The sequence below is a fragment of the Ascaphus truei genome, chromosome 12 (assembly GCF_040206685.1).
Source record: "Ascaphus truei isolate aAscTru1 chromosome 12, aAscTru1.hap1, whole genome shotgun sequence".
NCBI classification, from domain to species: Eukaryota; Metazoa; Chordata; class Amphibia; order Anura; family Ascaphidae; genus Ascaphus; species Ascaphus truei.
Window position 1 is genome coordinate 10,209,328 of NC_134494.1, and position 6,000 is coordinate 10,215,327.

The 6,000-nt window shown below is 43.3% G+C and overlaps 1 non-coding gene across 1 annotated transcript; it reads right to left on the reverse strand.

The window, feature by feature from the left end:
* Positions 1-5,368: 5,368 nt before the first annotated feature.
* Positions 5,369-5,442, reverse strand: TRNAF-AAA (transfer RNA phenylalanine (anticodon AAA)). The gene has a single exon. It is a non-coding gene; the product is annotated as a tRNA-Phe (tRNA).
* Between the last annotated feature and the right edge of the window lie 558 nt (positions 5,443-6,000).

Consider the following 6,000-nt stretch of genomic DNA (forward strand, 5'->3'; position numbering starts at 1 on the left):
TCATCCGCATATTTACATTGCATATACTGTAGTACCAAGGTGATATATACTGTACCATTTGTTAAAAATAAAAATGGAGTGGCACAGAAAGAAATCACTCTTTTTGTACACTTACAACAGGATGGATGTTGTCCCCCTCTTTTTGCGTCTATACAAAGTGCATCAACAATCCTTCCGAAAGGAATAATCCTTCAAACTAACTCGTCAGGGGTCTATAAAGAGAGACATATGTCAAATACCTGTAAAACTTTGGCCAGTACGGGGATCGAACCCGCGACCTTGGCGTTATTAGCACCACGCTCTAACCATCTGAGCTAACCGGCCATATTGGTTGGGATCACTGTGATTCGTTTTTTTTCCCCATTCCTTCCTAGGGTGCAGAGTGTTTTGGTCTGCAATCATACCACTTTTTGCCTTGATACTGTACATATGCTGAATAGTGTTTAGAATCCAGACATGTCAACTGTCTCTGTTTTGGAGTCAGTGTCACTGATTTTTAGTGTATTTGGTCTCCAAGAAATGTAGCTATTAACACAGAGAATAGTGTGTTTTCCCTGTGTTCATAGATAGGTTTTTGGCATACAGTTGCGTCATACATTATGTAAGAACAGTTTCTTACATAGGAAGGCAAATTTTAGACTTACGCCCCTTCACATATGGCGGATATTTGGAGGCAAATAAATGATGTACAGTAATACAACATATATATATACAGTATAGATCTCATGTTAAAATATGCACCATGTAACTCCCCTGAAATTCTTTTTCATTCAAATGTCATTGTAGGATACAGAAGCCCAATGCAGTCTGTGCCTGGGCCTATCTATTTGTAAGTGCATCTCTCTCTCTGTGTCTCTATCTATCTTTCTGTCTCTTACAGGACAGCCAGTCTGTGTGATGATCATGATGATGATGTCACAATTCCCAATGTGTCCGTGGATACGTTGTGACAACATCACACAGGCTAGCTCACAGGTCTAGAGCTTTAGTATACAGTAGACCTGTTCAGGCAGAGAGGCAGAGAGGCAGAGAGGCAGAGAGGCAGAGAGGCAGAGAGGCAGAGAGGCAGAGAGGCAGAGAGGCAGAGAGGCAGAGAGGCAGAGAGGCAGAGAGGCAGAGAGGCAGAGAGGCAGAGAGGCAGAGAGGCAGAGAGGCAGAGAGGCAGAGAGGCAGAGAGGCAGAGAGGCAGAGAGGCAGAGAGGCAGAGAGGCAGAGAGGCAGAGAGGCAGAGACATCAGTTTGTCCCTCCCATGCAAATTAAATTCCTTGAGAGCAGAGAGACAGCAGCAGCCTGTTGATAGGACAGGATTTGGAATGGTTGTGACTCTTTTTTGATCTCTCAACTTCCCTCCCACTGTCTCAGGTGCAGCCAGCGTTAAAGTGAGAGAGGAAATGGATGCGGAGGTGAACTGTTTCTGTCTCTCTTCCTGGTGAATGGGGCGGATTGAGAAAGAAAACGTGCCAGCAGATAGTTTTTATTTTTAGCCCAGAAGGATTGCAGCCAATAGGGGGCGACGTGCTGTCTGCTTGCCATGACTACATGACTACATGAGTTCATAAGTACTACATGCAGGTGGTATCTTTTCCAACCTTACAATTCAGGGCTTCTCAATCGTTAGCATTACTCACGTCACTTCAGTGATAATTACTGTTTGCGCTAGCTGCTTCTTTATTCTATGCTCTCTTCTTTATTCTATGCTCTGTTCATCTGCATATTTACATTGCATATACTGTAGTACCAAGGTGATATATACTGTACCATTTGTTAAAAATAAAAATGGAGTGGCAAAGAAAGAAATCACTCTTTTTGTACACTTACAACAGGATGGATGTTGTCCCCCTCTTTTTGCGTCTATACAAAGTGCATCAACAATCCTTCCGAAAGGAATAATCCTTCAAACTAACTCGTCAGGGGTCTATAAAGAGAGACATATGTCAAATACCCGTAAAACTTTGGCCAGTACGGGGATCGAACCCGCGACCTTGGCGTTATTAGCACCACGCTCTAACCATCTGAGCTAACCGGCCATATTGGTTGGGATCACTGTGATTCGTTTTTTTTCCCCATTCCTTCCTAGGGTGCAAAGTGTTTTGGTCTGCAATCATACCACTTTTTGCCTTGATACTGTACAAATGCTGAATAGTGTTTAGAATCCAGACATGTCAACTGTCTCTGTTTTGGAGTCAGTGTCACTGATTTTTAGTGTATTTGGTCTCCAAGAAATGTAGCTATTAACACAGAGAATAGTGTGTTTTCCCTGTGTTCATAGATAGGTTTTTGGCATACAGTTGCGTCATACATTATGTAAGAACAGTTTCTTACATAGGAAGGCAAATTTTAGACTTACGCCCCTTCACATATGGCGGATATTTGGAGGCAAATAAATGATGTACAGTAATACAACATATATATATACAGTATAGATCTCATGTTAAAATATGCACCATGTAACTCCCCTGAAATTCTTTTTCATTCAAATGTCATTGTAGGATACAGAAGCCCAATGCAGTCTGTGCCTGGGCCTATCTATTTGTAAGTGCATCTCTCTGTCTGTGTCTCTATCTATCTTTCTGTCTCTTACAGGACAGCCAGTCTGTGTGATGATCATGATGATGATGTCACAATTCCCAATGTGTCCGTGGATACGTTGTGACAACATCACACAGGCTAGCTCACAGGTCTAGAGCTTTAGTATACAGTAGACCTGTTCAGGCAGAGAGGCAGAGAGGCAGAGAGGCAGGGAGGCAGAGAGGCAGAGAGGCAGAGAGGCAGAGAGGCAGAGAGGCAGAGAGGCAGAGAGGCAGAGAGGCAGAGAGGCAGAGAGGCAGAGAGGCAGAGAGGCAGAGAGGCAGAGAGGCAGAGAGGCAGAGAGGCAGAGAGGCAGAGAGGCAGAGAGGCAGAGAGGCAGAGAGGCAGAGAGGCAGAGAGGCAGAGAGGCAGAGAGGCAGAGAGGCAGAGACATCAGTTTGTCCCTCCCATGCAAATTAAATTCCTTGAGAGCAGAGAGACAGCAGCAGCCTGTTGATAGGACAGGATTTGGAATGGTTGTGACTCTTTTTTGATCTCTCAACTTCCCTCCCACTGTCTCAGGTGCAGCCAGCGTTAAAGTGAGAGAGGAAATGGATGCGGAGGTGAACTGTTTCTGTCTCTCTTCCTGGTGAATGGGGCGGATTGAGAAAGAAAACGTGCCAGCAGATAGTTTTTATTTTTAGCCCAGAAGGATTGCAGCCAATAGGGGGCGACGTGCTGTCTGCTTGCCATGACTACATGACTACATGAGTTCATAAGTACTACATGCAGGTGGTATCTTTTCCAACCTTACAATTCAGGGCTTCTCAATCGTTAGCATTACTCACGTCACTTCAGTGATAATTACTGTTTGCGCTATCTGCTTCTTTATTCTATGCTCTCTTCTTTATTCTATGCTCTGTTCATCCGCATATTTACATTGCATATACTGTAGTACCAAGGTGATATATACTGTACCATTTGTTAAAAATAAAAATGGAGTGGCAAAGAAAGAAATCACTCTTTTTGTACACTTACAACAGGATGGATGTTGTCCCCCTCTTTTTGCGTCTATACAAAGTGCATCAACAATCCTTCCGAAAGGAATAATCCTTCAAACTAACTCGTCAGGGGTCTATAAAGAGAGACATATGTCAAATACCCGTAAAACTTTGGCCAGTACGGGGATCGAACCCGCGACCTTGGCGTTATTAGCACCACGCTCTAACCATCTGAGCTAACCGGCCATATTGGTTGGGATCACTGTGATTCGTTTTTTTTCCCCATTCCTTCCTAGGGTGCAAAGTGTTTTGGTCTGCAATCATACCACTTTTTGCCTTGATACTGTACATATGCTGAATAGTGTTTAGAATCCAGACATGTCAACTGTCTCTGTTTTGGAGTCAGTGTCACTGATTTTTAGTGTATTTGGTCTCCAAGAAATGTAGCTATTAACACAGAGAATAGTGTGTTTTCCCTGTGTTCATAGATAGGTTTTTGGCATACAGTTGCGTCATACATTATGTAAGAACAGTTTCTTACATAGGAAGGCAAATTTTAGACTTACGCCCTTTCACATATGGCGGATATTTGGAGGCAAATAAATGATGTACAGTAATACAACATATATATACAGTATAGATCTCATATTAAAATATGCACCATGTAACTCCCCTGAAATTCTTTTTCATTCAAATGTCATTGTAGGATACAGAAGCCCAATGCAGTCTGTGCCTTGGCATATCTATTTCTAAGTGCATCTCTCTGTCTGTGTCTCTATCTATCTTTCTGTCTCTTACAGGACAGCCAGTCTGTGTGATGATCATGATGATGATGTCACAATTCCCAATGTGTCCGTGGATACGTTGTGACAACATCACACAGGCTAGCTCACAGGTCTAGAGCTTTAGTATACAGTAGACCTGTTCAGCCATGGAGGCAGAGAGGCAGAGAGGCAGAGAGGCAGAGAGGCAGAGAGGCAGAGAGGCAGAGAGGCAGAGAGGCAGAGAGGCAGAGAGGCAGAGAGGCAGAGAGGCAGAGAGGCAGAGAGGCAGAGAGGCAGAGAGGCAGAGAGGCAGAGAGGCAGAGAGGCAGAGAGGCAGAGAGGCAGAGAGGCAGAGAGGCAGAGAGGCAGAGACATCAGTTTGTCCCTCCCATGCAAATTAAATTCCTTGAGAGCAGAGAGACAGCAGCAGCCTGTTGATAGGACAGGATTTGGAATGGTTGTGACTCTTTTTTGATCTCTCAACTTCCCTCCCACTGTCTCAGGTGCAGCCAGCGTTAAAGTGAGAGAGGAAATGGATGCGGAGGTGAACTGTTTCTGTCTCTCTTCCTGGTGAATGGGGCGGATTGAGAAAGAAAACGTGCCAGCAGATAGTTTTTATTTTTAGCCCAGAAGGATTGCAGCCAATAGGGGGCGACGTGCTGTCTGCTTGCCATGACTACATGACTACATGAGTTCATAAGTACTACATGCAGGTGGTATCTTTTCCATCCTTACAATTCAGGGCTTCTCAATCGTTAGCATTACTCACGTCACTTCAGCGATAATTACTGTTTGCGCTAGCTGCTTCTTTATTCTATGCTCTCTTCTTTATTCTATGCTCTGTTCATCCGCATATTTACATTGCATATACTGTAGTACCAAGGTGATATATACTGTACCATTTGTTAAAAATAAAAATGGAGTGGCAAAGAAAGAAATCACTCTTTTTGTACACTTACAACAGGATGGATGTTGTCCCCCTCTTTTTGCGTCTATACAAAGTGCATCAACAATCCTTCCGAAAGGAATAATCCTTCAAACTAACTCGTCAGGGGTCTATAAAGAGAGACATATGTCAAATACCTGTAAAACTTTGGCCAGTACGGGGATCGAACCCGCGACCTTGGCGTTTTTAGCACCACGCTCTAACCATCTGAGCTAACCGGCCATATTGGTTGGGATCACGGTGATTCGTTTTTTTTCCCCATTCCTTCCTAGGGTGCAGAGTGTTTTGGTCTGCAATCATACCACTTTTTGCCTTGATACTGTACATATGCTGAATAGTGTTTAGAATACAGACATGTCAACTGTCTCTGTTTTGGAGTCAGTGTCACTGATTTTTAGTGTATTTGGTTTCCAAGAAATGTAGCTATTAACACAGAGAATAGTGTGTTTTCCCTGTGTTCATAGATAGGTTTTTGGCATACAGTTGCGTCATACAGTATGTAAGAACAGTTTCTTACATAGGAAGGCAAATTTTAGACTTACGCCCCTTCACATATGGCGGATATTTGGAGGCAAATAAATGATGTACAGTAATACAACATATATATATACAGTATAGATCTCATGTTAAAATATGCACCATGTAACTCCCCTGAAATTCTTTTTCATTCAAATGTCATTGTAGGATACAGAAGCCCAATGCAGTCTGTGCCTTGGCCTATCTATTTCTAAGTGCATCTCTCTGTCTGTGTCTCTATCTATCTTTCTGTCTCTTACAGGA